We start from the raw sequence: 21,160 nt of genomic DNA on the forward strand, positions 1-21,160 counted from the left end.
TTAAGGCAGGGGTGACCAAACGTGCTTAACATGAGAGCCACATATGATAAACTTCAGACATTTGAGAACCGCAACAATCACATGATCACAAGCCACGTCAACTATAACTATCTTATGAGCACACACTTATACGATTCCTGTTTCAGCCAACATACCATATATGCAGTTGCTAGATGACTCTCTATAGGATGACCCCGAACTTACACCTAAAATGTTGGTTTTGAGTGATACCCTTTGAATAAGATGATTTCCCCAACCCACCCCCACCCCCACAATAATGTGGCACTAACCACTGACCAGTAGGTACGAGTAAAAGCAAATCACTATTTTAATAACAAATTGTCAGTTAAAGTTTTAAATTTTATTTGGGCCCCACAGAGGTGTGATGAGACTTCACAAATAACCACCAGGGATGCATGAGATTGCGTCAGAGCCAGTGGGAAGATGGCGACAGCGTTGCAACTTTGTAGTCAAGGTAAGAATTTTAGACCCTTTGTATAGGACAACCCTGATTTTAAGGTAAAAGTTTTGCAGATTGTTCTATGCAATGGCATGTATATTATTGGCATGAGTCACACGTTATATGTCAAAGAGCCACAAGTGGCTCGTGGTTTGGCCACCCCTGCTTTAAGGTGAAAGGTAACTTAAGAGGGATCTGAGAAGAAACTTTTTCACTTAGAAGCGTTAAGTCACTGGCACCAATGGAAGCAGGGACAATTATAATCTTCAAAATACATATGGATAGATGTATAAACAGGAAGAGTACAGAAAAACATGGACCAAATGCAAGCAATTAGGACTAGTCCAGAGAGCCAAAGTGGATGAGATGGGTAGAAAGGCTTGTTCTGCACTGTGTGACTTAACAACACTACATGTGCTTAATAAGAAACCTTAATTTATCAAAATTATAGATCAGGAATGTAATAGAGTAAAAGCCAAAGATCGAGAAGAATTTGTGAAGCTTTTACAAAAAGGCCTATATGTTTCTAGTCCATGATGGAAGGAAGACGGCTGGTCCTTGTACTGGAATATGTGGGACATACTTGGGTGGAATCAGGTTTGTGTGGAGAATCAACATGAATGCACCTAACCGTGGGAAGGTTAAGCTCAGTGAGCCGGATAGTGTTCAGGTACACTTGAATCAGCAATTTGCAAGCAAATCAGAGCCATGTAAAAAAAAAGAGAGGAAGAAGCCCTGTGACATGTTTTGGGTTGAGACCCTGTAACAGGGTTGGTCTCAAAATGTCCACCATTTTTTGACCTTCACAGATGTTACTTGACCACTGAGTTCATACAGCTGTTGTTTTTATTTTTGCTTCAGATCCCAGCATCTGCAGTCTCCTTATGACCTGATTTCACATTCAATTTAGTGGTGATCTTGAAACCCACAGAACTGCAATGTAAGCAAGTCATCCTTACTCCTCAGGATGACCTTGGCAGAAAAGGGGAAGATACATAGGTGGAAGGGTCAGGTGTCATTATTAATACTGAAAGAGGACTTAAAAATGATCAGAGAAATTGCTGTGTTCAAATAGTAACTTTATTAGTTCAGGAAAGAGTAGTAGAAAATGTAAGTTCTCTGAAAGGAACACCAAAGAGAATGCACAGAAAACTGATGCAAAACCAGAAAATGGTTGAAATACCCAGCAGGTCAGGTTGCACAGAAGGTATTGCGTTAAATAAGAAAATCTGCAGATGCTGTGATTGTAGTTCAATGGATAAAAGTGCTGGAGAAACTCAGCAGATCACATTGCGTTCTTTATGTAGCAAAGACATGTAATCAACAATTCAGGTTTGAGCCCATTGTCAAGATAACAGAATATGCCAGTTTTGTTTTTCTCCCTGCTGCTTAATATGTTGGGATTTTCCAAAATTTCATTTTCATTTTGATGTGATTTTCCTTTTTTTTGTCACCCAGCTTTAGTTCCTATTCATTTCTCAAGTCACTTCACTAATTTCCTTTTTTCTATGTCAAATTCCATGGTTTGATTCTATTGCGCTGTCAATTTAAACCCATCCAGACAATGCAAGTCAATGTTCGAGTTAGCATATTGGCAGATGAACTTTGGAAGTACAAATTATTTGGCTTGTACAGACTCATCTTCCTGAGAACAGATCCATTGGCAGGATACTCTAGTAGTCTCCCTCCTGCACCATCTCTTCACCCAAGAACTCCTCTCCACAGCCATAGTTGTGAACTCACTGGCATCAGATACTAGTCAATCAAATGAGCAGTAAGAAGCTGTGAAGGAGAAATAGCTTCAACATAGCTTATCTCCATCCATGTTTAAAAACATTCAGCCGCACTTAGTGTATTGCTGTTACAGCACCATGTCTTGGGTTCAAATCCGGCGCAGCCTGTATGGAGTTTGGCCCTTCTCCCCAGTTTTCCTAGGTCACTCCAATTTCCTCACACCCTTCAGGAGTTTTAGGCCAATTGAGTCTAATTGGGCGGCTTGGGCTCGTGAGCCAGAAAGGGCTGTTTCCACGCTGTATATCTACATTTAAATTAAAATTTAAAATTTAAAATGCAGCGTTTGTGGAAAGGGAAACTGTTAACTTAAATAATACATTTTCTCTTTCCTCAGATGCTGCTTGGTTTGCTGACTGATTTTCTTTTCAGATTTTCAGAATAGGTGGTGTTTTGATTTTCAAAAACAAAGCTGGTTAATTCACTGCAGTGAAAAGTACATTTCAATTTGGAGAATTTAATTGTTATTTTCATTCCATCAAGGTTTCTTATCATCCCTAGAGAAATTGTTTCTATTTATCAAGAATTAATAAGTAATTCCTTGATAATGAGGGATGTTATGAGCCAATTAGTACCTGTAGATGATCAATTAGTAAGAAATAATTCAATTATTTCTGATTTATCATGGAAATATGTGAATGGCTGTTGTTCCAATTTGCAGACAAATCAGAAAAAAAATCATTTGAATAATTGTAAAGAAATTAAAGGTTTAAAAATTGATATCAAGACTTATTTTGATTGCTGACATGTTGTCAACACTGAAATATTGAACAGATTAAACACTGTACATATGGAAGAAAATGTATCTTACTCCATCAATGTATCTTACATGTCTCTGATTTGCTTTGCAAATTGCTGATTCAAGTGTACATGAACGCTATCCGTCTCACTGAGCTTAACCTTCCCACAAAGGTGCATGATCTGTGTTTGGATCATTCTCCTCCTATTTGAAATTCTGTTTTATAAAGGATGTTATACTCTGATTCTTAAATTTCATTGCTGGTGAATTGCTGTTTTAAGATTCATTTTGATGAGCTGTTGTGTTGCGATAGAGTTCTTGTGATCCTCTTGACCACTAGAGAGACTAGTTTGGTTGCAGCTTGTGCAGATTCAAGCTGGATGCCTCCACATGGACCTGTGTAAGTTTTTAGCTAATAAAGTACAGTTGTTTTAAAATAACCCAAGTTTCTTTATTACAATAAAAGAAACATCACATGATAACAGATGTGCGCAGGGTGAAAATCAGTCAATAGCTTGAAGAGTGTAAAGATTCCTGATGCTGTAAATTGGACTAGAAATGTCAACCATGAGTGGAAGCTGTTTAAACAAAGAATTTTGCTGTACCTGCAAGCCTTTGAGGTCAATAACAAACCTAATGCATGGAAGATTACATAGCTACTTTCTGCAGTGTGACCTCAAGCTCTAGAGGTTTCCAACACATTTGTTTTTGCCAAAGCTGCTGACTAGGGCAAGTTCAAAAAGGTAATTCAGATATTTGATTAACACTATTTACTAAAGAGAAATGTAATGTTTGTGAGGTACATGTTTTGCTAGTGCATGCAGCTGCAGGAAGAGAACTTTGATACATGCAATTTTGGATTACAGCAAGATTCAATGATCTATGATCAAATTGTGCTCAGGATTATTGGTAAGAAAGTGATAGAGAGGTTGCTGTGAGAGACAGAGCTTACCTTATCTGGAGCTGTGAAGATATGCCAAACCAGTGATTTAGCTCTGCAGCATGCAAAAAAAATGTTTGGTGATGGTGCAAAAGCCAGCGACACGCACATAAACAAAAAATGAGATACAGGAAAAAACAAAAAGATGGAGAAACATTCAAGTGCAAACAATGTGAACTTAACATGTATCAAAACAATGCCCCACCTATGGAAAAGTCTATAATAACTGCAAAGGGGAAAATCATTGAATTGGTGTTCACACCAGGAAAGCTTATTGTGTTAACTGATGCATTATCCAGGGAAAAGATGTCAAGACAATGTGAGTTGCAAAGAGATAGGTGTGAATCTCCACGTGAACCTGATCACTGAATCTCTTCCTGTATCTGACATGAAATCCAAGCAGATCACAGCTGAAATAGGAAAGGACACAGTTCTACAAAAGGTCATCGAGAATCTGAATGAAGGATGGCCTAGATGTGAATGTCAGCTATACTACAACATCAAAGCTGAGCCGAGTGTTATCAATGGGTTTCTACTCAGTCAGAGCTGAATTGTTATTCGTCAATCACTGTGACAAGGGATGCGGAAAAGGGTGCATGAGGGGCACCTTGGAATGGAAAAATGCAAGAGGAGGGTCAGAACTGCTGTTTATTGGCCAGAGATAAATGCTGACATTGACAGGATGGTTTCCAGTGGTGAGACCTGTTTGAAACATCACGCAAAGCATGCAAACCAGTAGAACTGACAAACCAGTAGAACCATGGTGGAAAGTTGGGACTGATCTGTTCCACATGGATGGAAAATATTACCTACTGGTTAGTGACTGTCTCTCGAACTATCCAGAGATTGCACTGCTTCCTAATATGTCTGCTGCTTTTATGATCAAATATATGAAATCGATCTTTGCAAGACATGGAATTCCTCAAATTCCCTCCCGTGACAATGGACTATGCTGCAGCTGTAGAGAGTTCCAGAACATTGCAGAAGAGCATGATTTTTTGACATGTACTTCAATTCCTCTATATCCATGGTCAAAGCAGAGGAAGAAGTTCATATAGTTAAACAGTTGCTCAAGAAAGCACAAGACAGTGGCTCCAATCCGTATCTAGCTCTATTGAGTTACAGAGCTTCACCACTTGAACATGGCTAGTCACCCGCTGAGCTTCTGATGGGAAATAGACTCTGCACCACACTTTCCCAACTCTGCAGACCCAAACAAGAAGAGAGATGTCGAAGAAGTTGAACAAAAATAAAAGCATCTGCAAGGGAGGCAAACTGCAATCTATGACAAGTCAGCACAGCATGTCACAGTGAGACTCCAAGATTCCAATATTTGGGACAAAAAGGAAGTAAATTCAAGATCCTACACTATGAGAACAGAGGATGGTCAAATACTGAAAACACAAGAGACACTGCAGGAACAGACAAATGCAGAAAATCCAGCCTGCAGAGCAACATTGGAAACACCACCAGTGCCAGACAGTAGTGGACCAGTGGACCAGCAGACCCGACAAAAGCACCTGTGTTAAGAAGATCCACACGTGTTATCCAAGCACCTGACAGGCTGAATCTCTAAAAGAAAAAGAATTGCTCATTTAAAAAGTTTGTGCTGCTGATGTTTGTGTTTACACTTGTGTTGAACTTTAAATTGAAATGAATACTGTATTAGTGGGTCATGCTGTTAAATTAAACATCTCAAGGAAATGAGATGTTGTGATAGAGTGCTAGTAATCCTCCTGACCACTAGAGGGAGTCAGAGACTAGTTTGTGGCAGCTTGGGTAGATTCAAGATGGATATCTCCACACGGTCCTGATACTTTAGCTGATAATATATAGTTATTTTAAAACAACCCAAGTTTCTTTATTACAATAAAAGAAACATCACACTGCTTAGCTTCTGCAGCTTGGAAGTTAGCCATTGTATATTTGCATTCTATCAAAGGGCAGCCTTAAGATGCTAATAGATTGTGAGTGGCCTTTGAGCTTTCTGCCTGATTCCCTTAGGAGAAATCAGACTCTCCCGTTGTTATCAGGTTTCGACAAAATCAAGGGAGAATAACAGGTTATTGTTATGGAGTCATTGTGCAGTACAGTGGTTTTCTTCTTCAAGGGGCAGAGTGGGAATTAGATTAATTAAAGAAGCAGTTAGTTTCACTCACTATACATCTAATTTCAACATTTTTATCTAGTTTTTTTGTGAGAAAGAACTTATGAATTATATTTGGAATATTATAATTTAAATTAAATCCAGCTTGCAAAGAATTGAAGTGATTGCAGCAATAACATTGTGACACTATGTATTTTTTAATATAATTAAAATATTTTGCTGCTTCTGGGTTGTGGCAGGAATACTTCATACTTGAAAACAAATGCAAGGTTTTGTACTGTGTCACCACCTCTTTGTAATATGTTGTATTTACAGGACTCTTCCGTGGACTTTTTGTCGTAGTGGAGAAGCTTGTGTGGTCCTGAGATCCAGATAGTAATGCCACCTGGAGCTATGCTCCTGGTAAGGTCACCCATGGCGGCAAGGTCGATGGTGAAGTCAATGACAAAGAACAATCCAACCAAGACCTCAACGATGGAACAGGCGGATGAAGTTCCTCTGAACTCAACAGCTGTGAAGGCGGACAAAGGCTGCAACAAATCGCATCAGCTCCAATTGTCATGGTCTTTATGCCATTGAAAATGGTTGGTTGATTTGTGAAGTATCATGTGCTTCTTGGGGTGCAACATCAAGTAAACGCTAAACAAATACACACACAGGCAAACATGAAGAAATGCTACATCATCATAAACAATTGGGAAACCAATACCAAGGACGGGAAACTCTAGGAAACCATCATTCGAGAAGGAACAGCAACTTGGAAGCCAACAGATGTGCAGAACTAAAAGAAAAGAGAAGAAAATGGCAAGCGAGGCAGCAACAACAAAGTCCGATCTGCCATCTGGAACGACCTGTCCTGAATGCGGAATAACTTTCAAAACCAATATTGGACTTAATCTCTCAGGTGACAGAAGCCTCCTGAGAGTCCATAAATAGAACAAACAGAATGAAGATCATCATCCTTAACCATGAGGGTTAGCCACGATTGACGATGATGATTTATAGGATAAGCCTCTCCCTTTGGCATCTGTTAAATGGTTAAACCCACAGCTGAGCTAAAACATCTGTTTCTTCTAAGAAGCAGGAAAGTACATCCTACAGATGTGCGTTGAAGAAGAGGTTAACATTAACCCACCCCCCATTATGTTCTGGGTATACATCCTTGTGCTATTCCTCTTTCTCTGCTCGTTGATGGGCATTGTATTGCCAGCTCCCTCCAAGGTAGCCTGAAGCTGTTTGAAGAGTAGCTGCCCTCAGGCATGCTCACAACAGAAAGCAGTGCTTTTGAACGAGGGGGCAGATAACTGGGCAAATGCACCGGGGCTGAGTCAACTCTTGGTCAATTAACTATTACTCTGTCTGAACCAACTCTTGAATTGCCTGTAATATTTTGAACCCATGTTCTCTGCATCTGTTCCTTGTAAAGCACCCATGAGCCTGCAAAGAGCCTTGATGGAACAATGAATAGGACTGTGCTAAAGTTTGCATCTGATGTGATCTCTATCCTTTTAACATCCCCTGGATCACAGATCTAAAAAACAGTCATACAAGAGTAACAACTAGACCTTGGATGGCAGACGATGAAGCCCCCAACCATTCTGAAGGCCTTCTGATGTCGTGCCATCAACCTTCTACAGGAAGTCTATTAAGAGTATCTTGTCTGGCTGCATCACCGTGTGGTATAGCTGCTGCCGACTAATGGATTGAAGGTCAATCAACAAGATCATAAGTGTGCAGAGAGGATCAATGGAGTCTCCTCATCGATGTCTGAAGAGGGCAAGCAAAAATCATCGAGGACCCCTTCCACCCTAAACCCAGCATCTTTCAGCTACTTCTGACAGGAAAGAGATACAGGAGTATCAGAGCCAGCACCACCAGGTTGAGGATCAGCTTCTTCCCACGGGCAGTGGGAATGCTGAATGACCAAGGGAACTGCTCATACTAACAACCCAAGACTCTTCTATTCATGAAACTATTTATTTGTATGTATGATTACTTGTCCTGCATATATATGGTTTGAACGAATGTGTGTTATATCTGGTTGTGTGTCTGCATGTTTTGAAGCGAAGACCAGAGGACGCTGTTTCATTGGGTTGTACTTGTACAATCAGATGACAAGAAACTTGACTTGACTGTCAAGACGCGTATTGGCTCTAAATGTCTCCTCTTAAAAATATTAAATAGATTTTAATAATAAAAATGTGACATGATTTTATTTAAAAATTACATTTAACTAATCAATCAATTAAACATGAGTATCAATTAAAATAAAGAACCACATTGATAACTTTCATGACTGTTATCCATCCAGGTAGCTGAGATGACTCAGATAAATCGAGCTGCATTACATACACCAGCCACGCTGTGTATAGTTTTTTTTGCACTACTAATTAGTAGTAATTTTGCTGCACCCACAAGAAAAAAGAATCCCTGTTTTATGTGATGTCATGTATGTTCAGGTACTCCCCGACTTATGACCTATTTGACTTGCGTCCATCTGCACTAGGACCTAATTTTAAAAAATATATATATATTTAAAATTTACATGGTTTATGTTGTATTTGACAAAGTATAACAGGGATGCAGGGCACGAAAGAGGCAAAATGTGTGTACTTTCCTTGTTATTTGGAGTTCCAGGGTTCATAGTCTGAGCACAACCATATTGATTCCTGTACACATGCGCGAGTCTTCGGTTGCCGCATGTGCGGTGAATTCCCATATTGGAGTTTGGTTGGAGCAAGCGCCCTGATGATACTGAATTTGCACCCTTAACTCTCACACCTGGCCCAAATGAACTCTGGCAATATAGCTGAAATAAATAAATAGGAAATAAATTATAATTGATGGTGTGGGGGAATGGAATTAAGTAATAAAATGCATCTATTCTGGATGAATGAAAGCTGAACCGCGATGGAAAATTCCATTGGTCACCTCACCTGGAACAACTGCCTTTACTTTCAGTTTGGCGAAGCTGCCAAACAAAACAGGTCTTTTTCTCAATATTTGAGTTTTCATTTTGCTCTACCTCAGTCTATTTTGACTCTTTTCTGCATTAATTTCATTATTAATCCATTGCCACTTAATCTCGTTCGATCAAAGACATAAATGTTACTTTCCCACACACTCCATTTTCTTTGGCTTGGCTTCGCGGACGAAGATTTATGGAGGGGTAATGTCCACATCTGCTGCAGGCTCGTTGGTGGCTGACAAGTCCGATGCGGGACAGGCAGGCACGGTTGCAGCGGCTGCAAGGGAAAATTGGTGGGTTGGGGTTGGGTGTAGGGTTTTTCCTCCTTTGTCTTTTGTCAGTGAGGTGGGCTCTGCGGTCTTCTTCAAAGGAGGTTGCTGCCCGCCGAGCTGTGAGGCGCCAAGATGCACAGTTGGAGGCGAGGTGGTCAATGGGGCAGGCACCAAGAGATTTCTTTAAGCAGTCCTTGTACCACACACTCCAATTAAATTTGAAACTTTGCCGAAGTGGAAATGGCTAAATTGAATGGAAAATTGTTTGAAATTAACATTCAGCAGCTTTAAGAGAATGTATTCCTCTGATTAATTATCAACTTTACCCTGTAATAAAGGCAAAACAGCTCCAAGAAATTGATTCTTTTTTTTAAAGAAACAATTTAGCCAGTTTGGAAACATCCAGGTATTGAATTTTGAGCAGCTGGGGAAATTAAATTACCTGACCTGTGAGTCACGAAGTGGCCTTTGGCACTTGTATTTGGTTGATGCGGAAACCTGTCCCAGTTATTAACTGTGTGGAATTGTGTGTTGTGAGATAACATAAGCAAATAATTCCGCTCGTATGCTTTTGCAAACATATGTTAGTGTCCCAATAGCTGGAATCCACTCTGCATATATTATCTGTGGCAAAGAAAGGCCAGCGGTGTGAATAATTTTGTCATGTTCTGTTACCCTGTAAAGCATGATTAATTTCTCTTTGTTGTATTGAAATCATTCTGGACAAATATATTGAGTCATAGCAGGTTTGCTTGCTTTTAACCTTTCAAGGAAAATATCAAAAATTGCCTCTTCGTCTTTAGCACAGACAAACCAATTGTACATACATGATTTTATTTTCTTTTGTTATTATAGAACTTGACATTGGAAAAGCTGCTTAATAATAAAGTTATCTTCTTTTTTAAACTCAGTTTTGGACTCTATGGCAGACAAAACCATAAATAGGGTGAAATGGATGGGTCTACACTTGTAGGCTTGGATGTTGCATCAGATTGTTTCTGGTGCATGTGGAGCATGAAATGTTGACATTGCCAGCACGACTACTAATGATGTTGCCTTGCACCTTGCTCAACAGGGCTTCTGAAATAATTCTGCATTACAGTCATTTAATGATATGGATTCCTCTTGCAAGCAAAGGGTTTCATTCTGATCATATTTATTTGGACTGGTGTTGAATTAGCAGCAGGAAGAATACCAATGATACATAATCCTTCAAGGGCTACTTGCTTTGGAGATGCTGTAGGAGAGAACCCCAAAGAGAAAAGCATACTGGTTAGCTAATCAACTGTGTCATAAGGTTGCACTTAGCAGAATGGGGCAACACTTAAACCAGGGTTGCATAATGCTGAATTGTAGTGTCAAAATCTGCCAACGCTGGTTGGTGATTTAGCATGGACAAAGGTAGCTTTCATAATTTCCCACCTTTCCCTGCTTTATCAGTAATGTCCACTTTTATTTTGTTTACTTCCCTTTGACACACTACCCTCCTCCAATCATTTTGCATTTTACTAATTCAGTTCTTTACATCAGCTTTCTTATTAGCAAATTCTTTAGCCCATACTCTGAGACTAATTTCAAGATTTTTTACACAAAGGATTTTGGGTGTACGGAACAAGCTGCTGGAGGACGTGGTTAAGCATTATGGTATTGTTTAAGAAATGGTTGGATGGATTCGTAAATCAGATGGGTATAGAGGGATATTGCCACAATGCAGGTGAATGGGACTAGTGTGGGTGGGACATTTTTGTTAGTGTGAGTAAGTTGAACCAAATGGTCAGTTTTCATGTCCAATGATTCCATAACTCTCTGGTAACGTATTGGTACAGATTGACAGCCATAGGGGAAGGCCATGAATCCGAGCCCATACAAACCTCTCTGAAAGAAATTCTAATGGGCACCGATAGGCAGGGGTGAATCAGGAATGTGCCTTTTAAAAGACATGTGCTTGTCAGGATATCTGTAGATACAGAAGACAATTTTTATTTTATATTTTATAACTTCGCAGAACAATATTTTGGTAAATATTACTCGAGATGGCAGAGGTCGACAGTATCGAGTCCACGCTGCTGAAGATCCAGCTGCGCTGGATGGGTCACGTCTCCAGAATGGAGGACCATCGCCTTCCCAAGATCGTGTTATATGGCGAGATCTCCACTGGCCACCGTGACAGAGGTGCACCAAAGAAAAGGTACAAGGACTGCCTAAAGAAATCTCTTGGTGCCTGCCACATTGACCACCGCCAGTGGGCTGATAATGCCTCAAACCGTGCATCTTGGCGCCTCACAGTTTGGCGGGCAGCAACCTCCTTTGAAGAAGACCGCAGAGCCCACCTCACTGACAAAAGGCAAAGGAGGAAAAACCCAACACCCAACCCCAACCAACAAATTTTCCCTTGCAACCGCTGCAATCGTGTCTGCCTGTCCCGCATCGGACTTGTCAGCCACAAACGAGCCTGCAGCTGACGTGGACTTTTTACCCCCTCCATAAATCTTCGTCCGCGAAGCTAAGCCAAAGATTGTTTAAGAAATGGTTGGATGGATTCGTAAATCAGATGGGTATAGAGGGATATTGCCACAATGCAGGTGAATGGGACTAGTGTGGGTGGGACATTTTTGTTAGTGTGAGTAAGTTGAACCAAATGGTCAGTTTTCATGTCCAATGATTCCATAACTCTCTGGTAACATATTGGTACAGATTGACAGCCATAGGGGAAGGCCATGAATCCGAGCCCATACAAACCTCTCTGAAAGAAATTCTAATGGGCACCGATAGGCAGGGGTGAATCAGGAATGTGCCTTTTAAAAGACATGTGCTTGTCAGGATATCTGTAGATACAGAAGACAATTTTTATTTTATATTTTATAACTTCGCAGAACAATATTTTGGTAAATATTTTCAAGAATTTGTACATAGAAATTTTAACAACATAATTCACTTATATGGTTATTGTAGGTTTTGGTTAGAGCTGGTTAAAGCAGCTATTAAACATTTTGTAATGTACCTTAAATAATCTTGTTTGGAATTTCAGCATTCCGGCCAGACTGATTTTAAATTTCATAATTTAATTATTGTTAAGCTTGTTAAACTCACAAACAATAACAGATAAAGTAATTCCAATTTCTGTTGAGCTATTTTATTGTCATTGGTAATCACATTGTCTACATGGACTTTAGTAAGGCCTTTGACAAGGTCCCACATGGGAGGTTAGTCAGGAAGGTTCAGACACTCGTTATTCAAGGTGAGATAGTAAACTGGATTTCACAATGGCTGGACGGGAGAAGCCAGAGAGTGGTGGTGGATGATTACATCTTAGACTGGAGATCTGTGACTAGTGGTGTGTTTCAGGAATCGGTGCTGGGACCATTGTTGTTTGTCATCTATATCAATATTGTGCATGATAATATGGTAAATTGGATCAGTGAGTTTGCAGATGACACAAAGATTGGAGATGTTGTGGACAGCGAGGAAGGTTTTCAAAGCTTTCAGTAGGATCTGGACCAGCGGAAAAAATGGGTTGAAATATGGCAGTTGGAATTTAATGCAGACAAGTGTGAGATGTTGCAATTTGGACAAACCAAGAAAGAACATACACAGTAAATGGTAAAGCACTGAGGAGTGCAACAGAACAGAAGGATCTGGGAATACAGATACATAGTTTCCTGAAAGTGGTGTCACAGGTAGATAGGGTTGTAAAGAGAACTTTTGGCATATTGGCCTTCATAAATCAAATTCTTGAGTATAGGGGCTGGGATATTACAGAAAAATTGTATAAGACATTGGTGAGCCCAAATTTGGAGTATTGTGTTCCATTTAGTCACCTAACAACAGGAGAGATATCAATAAGATTGAAAGAGTGCAGAGATTTAAAGAATGTTGCCCAATCTTCAGAAACTGAGTTACGGGGAAAGGTTAAACAGGTTAGGACTTTATTCCCTGGAGTGTAGAAGAATGAGGGGAGATTTGATAGACTATTTAAAATTATGATGGGGTCTACTCAGGGTAAATGTAGATAGGCTTTTTTCCACTGAGGATAGGTGAGATATGAACCAGAAGACATGGGTTAAGGGTGAAAAGGAAATGTTTAGGGGGAACATGAGAGGGAATTTCTTTACACATATAATGGTGGGAGTGTGGAATGAGATGCCAGCTAAGGTGGTGAATGTGGGCTCACTTTTAACATTTAAGAAGAATTTTGACAGATACATGGATGACAGGGGGTATGGAGGTTATGGACTGGATGTAGGTCAGCGGGACTAGGCAGAAAAATAGTCTGGCACAGACTAGAAGGGCCAAAGGGCCTGCTTCTGTGCTGTAATGTTCTATGGTTCTATCAGAGGTGTATAATATTTGATAAAAGTGGTCTGTAATTCATTTCATTGCAATGGTGTATGTACAGTACCCATTCATCTGCAGCATCAAAGAATTTTGGCGCACATGTCCATTGTGTAAGGTTTCAGACAATAAACTCCTTATCAAAGTTTGTGCAAACTTTATCTTCAATCATCTTTAATTGTACAAGAATCATCAAAATGAAATGAAATTATGACGTTTTGAAACATAATAAGTTAAAGTTCTTGGAGCATTTATCCAATGTTAATATTGACTGGGGGAAATGTTGCAAGCAATTTTGCTTTTAGCTGAGTTATTTGAAAGTAAGCAATTAAATATTGATGCATGTTTATGCATGCAAAATATTTACAATAACTATACATTTTTGTAAAACCCATCAGAGTTCAGTAGAAATGTTTGGGATTTCTTACAAAAGCTTGTTTTCCAGGAATTTTTTATAATTCCCATTTTTAGACAAGGTCAAGAACATAATACGTGGTTGGGTTGCCTTGCATATTATTACACACATGACTGAACTTCCACTAAAGCTGGATAAGCAGGCAGTTATTCACTGATTTAATCACTTTTAAGCTTGAAACCCTTGAAGCATACAAATAGTTTTCTCTGTGTTAACATCAAAATACTGTAAAAATGTTTCATATCCCATTAACTATCTCATAATTGTCTCAGAAACTAAGGATGTTGTTTTAATCAGCATTTTATATGTTTGGCATCTTCAAAGTTGTGGGTGATGTTTTACATAAGAAAAGATGAATGTAGTATCTTCAAGCAGTATATAATACCTAATATAAAGCCATCAAGTTCTGTGATTCATCAGAAATAAATTGTTTTTTTAATTGTCATAGTATACACCACATTTGTGTTGCGTGAATAACTGGTTAAGAGTTGGCAGAAGTTTTCATACATTGAATTGGCTTGTAGATTAAGTCAAGTAGTACTTAAGATATTTGCATGAATTTATTTTGTCTCTTGTATACAAAACAAATGGTTAATGAAATTGATGGCAGAATATCTCAAAAGGACTTGGCAGTCCTAGTGCAGGAGTCCTCAAAGGTTAACTTGCATGTTGAGTTGGTCGTAAGGAAGGCAAATGCAATGTTGGCATTCATTTCAAAAGGACTAGAATATAAGAACAAGGATATAATGCTAAGCCTTTAAAAAACATTGACCAGACCACATTTGGAGTATGATTCCAATGTAAATTAATAATCAGTGGGAATCTCAGAAGAACATCTGCTAGGTCTCCTGAATGCAGCAATCGCTGCGGCTAAAAACTTCCATTGCTTTTATTTGTTCATCAATTGTGAGCTGAAGTGTGGGACATGGGATAGAAGAGGTAAAGGCCCTGTCTTCCCAGGGGAGGGTAATCACTAGTTGCAGGAACAGGAAGCAGCTGGCAGCCTCAATGTGGAGTGCGGCTATGAAAGCCTTCTGTGCCTCTGGCGGCGGCGCCGTGTTGGGCTGGAAGAGTCGACGAGGCAGTCCGAGGATTTGGAGCACTGGGTCGTGTGCTGGCTTGGGCACCCACAGTGGGCATGTCAGCCACGAGTGTGGGGTGCAGCGGCGGCCGGTGCTGGGGCCAAGGCTCCGAGGAACTGTAGATTGAGGGGAGTCTCCATGGAAAAAATAGGCTGGAGGACTCTCGCTACCACCTGTGGCCCAGTAGTAGTCAGAAACCTCAGACGGCAGTGCAGTGAAAGGCTGCAGCAGCCTCTGGATGGGGGAACAGCTTCTGCTGAGGCAGGAGTCATTATATGGACATTTCTATCCTGTCTTACTGAGCTCACGGACTGGCCTCGGTCTATAAACATGTTCTGTTCATTGTGATTTTGTACATTCTGTTGAGTAGCTTGATTTAAGGTTAAAGGCAATGTTATGCTGCTAATTTGTAAGGGAGAAAGTTGTAACTGAGAGGCTGGGATAAGATGACAGCCGTGATACCTGATGGCTGTGTGGCAGTTGCTCGCAGTGGCCTCTTGCCCATTTCTATGTTTGGTCTTATGTATAGTCACTTTGGCTTGGCTTCGCGGACGAAGATTTATGGAGGGGGTAAAAAGTCCACGTCAGCTGCAGGCTCGTTTGTGGCTGACAAGTCCGATGCGGGACAGGCAGACACGATTGCAGCGGTTGCAAGGGAAAATTGGTTGGTTGGGGTTGGGTGTTGGGTTTTTCCTCCTTTGCCTTTTGTCAGTGAGGTGGGCTCTGCGGTCTTCTTCAAAGGAGGTTGCTGCCCGCCAAACTGTGAGGCGCCAAGATGCACGGTTTGAGGCATTATCAGCCCACTGGCGGTGGTCAATGTGGCAGGCACCAAGAGATTTCTTTAGGCAGTCCTTGTACCTTTTCTTTGGTGCACCTCTGTCACGGTGGCCAGTGGAGAGCTCGCCATATAACACGATCTTGGGAAGGCGATGGTCCTCCATTCTGGAGACGTGACCCATCCAGCGCAGCTGGATCTTCAGCAACGTATAGTATTATGTTATTAAATAACACCGTGTCCTGGAGAAACACAATTTTGTTTTTATGGCTGTTTTACAGTTTTAAAAATGACACTAAATTCTGACTGACTGAGGAAGACCCTTCCAAACTCGTCTGAAATGGGATGTGAAATCGTCAGGCCTGATTCAACTGATTTGCGAAAACAGGAAAGACTCCTCTACTCTCGCATCTTTCCCTCCTTCACTGAGTCTCACTCCTTGTCCTCACCTTCTCTCTTCACCAATATTTTCACTCAATGGCACAGCCTTTTCCATTTCTGCATCTCCACTTTACTGACGCTGTCAAATATACCTTCCCTTTTTTCTTTAACGTTAGGGAGCATTGGCGGGGTGACACACTGATCCACTCTTCAAGAACCACCATAACTTTTCCCTGGCGTCAGCACATGCAGGCACAAGGGACAAGATGCTGATTCCATCATCTCTCCTATTCCCAATTCTGAAACCCACGCACACTTCCAAGTTGTGGCATGTTGGTCTCGATACTCACCGCTTACAGTCTGGTCTTCTCTTCATTCTGGAAACGAAATAGGAATTGGCTGGTCACATTACAGAGCTCCTCCTTTCAGTCTGAAAGCACAATGCTGAGATTCTGGAAGCATGATTCTCACTCTCCCTCTTACCCTCCGCCCCCTCATCTCCAACATGATTTGAGTAATTTCAAATCAAAAATCCTGTATCCATTCTCCCCACCCACCACCCACCCCCCAGTATATATGTGGTTCTTTTGATAAACTTATTATACACATGTTGCACCTCATATCAAGCACAGAGTTGGCATCAGAACAAATCTAATTGAGGGGCATGAGGGTAACTGCAGGGGGGGGCACTGATACTTCAGCAGTGACAGACTGAGAGGGGTGGGTCGTGGCAGTCGTGGCCGACTTGACGGGGGGCCGATGTTTCAGCTTCGCACTGGGTGGGGGGGGGCACATTAACTCATTGGGGAGGGCATAGCTTGTGAATGCTTCCCCCCCCCCATGACACCAACCCTGATCAAACAGGAGGAGGAAGACAAGAGAGGAGATTATCTTCATAGTATGAAGTATTGAGTGAGGCAGTCGTTAAGGACAAAGAAATGAAGTGCACTCAGTAGCAGCTTTATGTTTAGTTTTCCTGACCAACAAAGATGGAGCCATTATTGAAACTAATGATGGGGGTGGAATGAGTTGTATGGAGATCATGGCAATACAGGAGCATCTCAGAACTAGAAGAATGAGAATAATTATGGAGAAAAATCTCTCCGGGAAGCAATTCTTCTATTAGTGACGAGCAGCATCTGAAATCACTTGTCTGGAAGAGGATTCCTTCGAACAATTTGCCTGAGTAAATTTGAGCCAAAACCAACAGACAAAAAGTAAGACATCCATTTAATCTCAAGAGAGAATAGTCAGAACAAAGCAAATATGATGACTAAGATATAGGCCTGTGGAAGCTACAAGCTTGAAAGTTTAATTGAATTAATATGACTATTGAAATACAGTGCCAATGGAAGTCTGAGACTTCAGAGACTTTCATATGTAAAAACAATATTTATATTGATGAACTACTTGTCCTGCGTATGTGTGTTATGTCTAGTTATGTCTTTGTGTTTTGCACCAAGGACTGGAGAAGGCTGTTTCATTGGGTTATACTTGAACAATCAGATGACAATAAACTTGACTTGATGACTTGTGTTTAACACTGAGATAGATTTTTACAATTTAAGGCAATCTAGGATTACAGGTCCAGGCAGAAAGTGGAGATGAAGTCCAGATCAGATCGACTATGCCCTCAGTGACTGGTGCTCTACTGCTCTTATGTTCACATTAACAAGGTGGAGGAGCAATGGGACCAATCAGTACCAGAAAAGAGACCTATTGGTGGAGATTATGAATGAATGAGCAAGTAAATATCTTTCATTGATGCTTACTGAGGAAGAGGAACTTGCTGCACTGATAATATGCAAGGAAGTTGCTGGGATACTGGATATGATTAAAATGGAAAGGAAACATTATAAAGGCTGGCAGTAGCCAGAGTGGATAAACAATCCTATCCAGATGAGATAAATTGTAGGTTGCTAGTGAAGGTAAGATGCAAACGACAGAACATTCCAATATTTCCTGGATACAGGGGTGGTACGAGATACCAGACACCTGCATCCTTGTTCACAAAAGGGGTAAAAGGACAGACTTGGTAATGATACAACATTCAATTTAATGTTGATTTCCAGGCAACTCTTAAAAATATAGAAAAATGTTAACAGACATGCAAACAAGCAAGAAATATACCAATGCAGATTTGTTAAGTTTGACTAATTTGATTGCTTATTTTTTGAAGCAATAAAGTGAGAAAATGGAGATTGAGATGACAACATGTGTGGATGTTAAAACAGCCTGCAAATCACAGTCATGTAACAGCAGGACTTCCATCTCATCATGTCTCCATTGACCCATCTATCCTTGATCCCAGTTACTCTGTCTGTAGCCTTCTCTGCAATTCAAATGCTTACCTGAATACTTCTTGAATGTTATGGTAGGACACACCATTCTACCACTCATGTAGATATCAACCATTTTCTCTGAGTAAAAAAAGATATACCCTTCAAATTACCTTTAATTTTATAACCTCACACCTGAAAGCTATGCTCTCTCGTTTTTTGATACCCCTGGCATGGGGAATTGTGGGAATGTCCGACAAGAGGGTTTTCAACATGGGAAGCATGATTGAGCTTTTGGTCCCATTATGCATCTCGATATTTAATAATTCGCGATTGTTCTTTGGCTTCAATGTTCCTGCACTAACCCCATTTTCTCTTGATTCCATCAGCATTAAAAAAAAAGAAACTCCGTTTCCTCTGTCCCTTGAGAAAAGAATGAGGTATGTATATTTGATGGTGAAAAGTCTGGTTAACAAATAATGTACTGAGGTGGACATGAATGTCCACAATTTCAACAGAGATTTGAGTAGGAAAGCTAGGGATTGACACAAATGCCTCAGGTTGACCCCACATAGATTACCTGGTCTTCTTCTGCAAATTATAATGCAGAGAAGTTGTGTATAAAGGTGATTTCAAGAGTCAGGCATCACATTTATATTGGATGGCATAAAGATCAATCTTCCTTCTGAGTAGAAAGGTTAATGAGAGGAGAGTTGAAAATAAAGGCTCAGAAAGGAAGTTTAACATAATGTCCATCTTCAACATGGTGAAAAAAATCCAAGATGTCACCTGCTGTTGTAAAATGTCTTGTATTTTACATGTTTAGCTTTGGGGAGCAAGGATTTGGATGACTTCAATTTTATGGACATTAAGAATGGAAGATTAACTTTGCTTTGGATTTGCAAAGTCCATAGATTGATGGAACCTTGAATGAGGGGTTCAGCACCAGGGCAGTAAAGTGTGCGGAGAAGTTGGATGGTGTCAGTGAGTGAAATTTAGCATGTTGTAATGGTTTCACGGATATGAGGTTTGCAGATGATCTAGTGATCATGGGCAATACCAACGTTGTGAATAGTCTGGTTTTGCATCATTCCAATATCAGGGAGAGGGATGTTCATGGAGACTGGGACGATCTCTTGAGGCTTTTGAAAAATCATCTTCCTTTGCAGATAAAGTAGCTGATCAGCTGAATGATAGATGCTATCAAGTAGTGAGTACTCCAAACTCAATTGATGAGATGAGATCTATTTTTGTATTCAAAGTTCAGATTTATTGTCAGAGTACATATATGACATCACAGACAGCCCTGAGATTTTTTTTCCTGCAGGCCAGGCAGAATTTCTACTTGTCAGTAATGCAAAAAAACTGCACACAAGAAAAGATACACATACAGAAATGAGAAATGTAAACAAACTGTACGATACTGAAGAAAAAAAAATATTCAGTAATAAATAATGTGCAAAGTCTTTATATGAATTTTTGATTGAGTTTATTGTTGAGGAGTATGATGGTGGAGGAGGTGAAACAACTGTTCCTGAACCTGGTGGTGTGAATCTACACCTTGTGGGGCCTACACCTCTTTCCTGATGATAGCGTGTCCCAGATAGGGTGGACCCTTGATGATTGCTGCTACTCTCTGACAGCAGCGTTCCATGCAGACATTCTCAACGGTGGGGAGAGTTTTGCCTGTGGGCTGTGTTCACTACCTTTTGCAGGACTTTCTACTCAGAGGGGTGTGTGTGTGTGTGTGTGTGTACTTGCGATGCTTTGATGCACTAATATTTTGCTTGTTGCACCTACACAAGTATGTTAAAAACACTAACAAATAATATGTATAAATTAAATGATCACAAGAAAAATAAAAGATAGTAAATGTAAAAAGATAAATAAATATTCACAGTTTCAGTTAGTGCAAAACTAAATGTGATGCCACAATAGTGCTCCAGATGTCTGGTCTGGGTATTTCAGGAACTTTCTAGAGTCTGTTGGAAAAAAATCTGTTCTTGAATTTAGATGTGCTGGTCTTATAGATCAGATGGGAACTTGGCTACGCAATCATTGGTAGAGATGGAATGGAGCAGGGGACAAAGGATGCAGCCTTTGTTGCTGGTCAGCGAGGCAGAGGTGATGTTTCCAATCTGCACCACTAATCGAAACCTGATGATAAGAAAATCAAGGATCCATTTTCAAAGTGAGGAACAGGGTTCCGGATCCTTGAGTTTGATGATTAGTTTTGCTGAGACAATGGTATAAAACAATGGAATCAATAACCAACAGACTGATGTAGTGTTTTTGTGGTCCAGGTGATCAAGTGGACTTGCATGGATGGTGACGAACTTTAAAGGAGTTGGTGGGGATGCGCTCATCAAGGTAAATCTTATGGGTAATAGATGGGTGCAAGGGGTTGAGTCACTTGGCCTTTATAGTATTTACATGGCTGGTCTGCTTTCCTTGTCTACCACATCCATAAAGAAAACCCATTAGCTAACAGCTCTGATTGATAACGAAGGGTTTTATCATTATTAATTTAACCATCACTGCTCTTTCCCCATTTCTTGCTACCTGACAAGTCACCTTCTACCAGAAACCTGATGGGAGGTTTCTCCTCCATTCTCTCAC

The 21,160-nt window shown here is 40.4% G+C and overlaps 1 long non-coding RNA gene across 1 annotated transcript; it reads left to right on the forward strand.

The window, feature by feature from the left end:
• Positions 1 to 384: 384 nt before the first annotated feature.
• On the forward strand, positions 385 to 20,911 carry LOC138743985 (uncharacterized). Its single transcript, XR_011345164.1, has 3 exons — positions 385 to 475; positions 18,931 to 18,981; positions 20,845 to 20,911. It is a non-coding gene; the product is annotated as an uncharacterized lncRNA (long non-coding RNA).
• Positions 20,912 to 21,160: the final 249 nt, after the last annotated feature.

Source organism: Narcine bancroftii, chromosome 10 (assembly GCF_036971445.1).
Source record: "Narcine bancroftii isolate sNarBan1 chromosome 10, sNarBan1.hap1, whole genome shotgun sequence".
In the NCBI taxonomy this organism is placed as follows: domain Eukaryota; kingdom Metazoa; phylum Chordata; class Chondrichthyes; order Torpediniformes; family Narcinidae; genus Narcine; species Narcine bancroftii.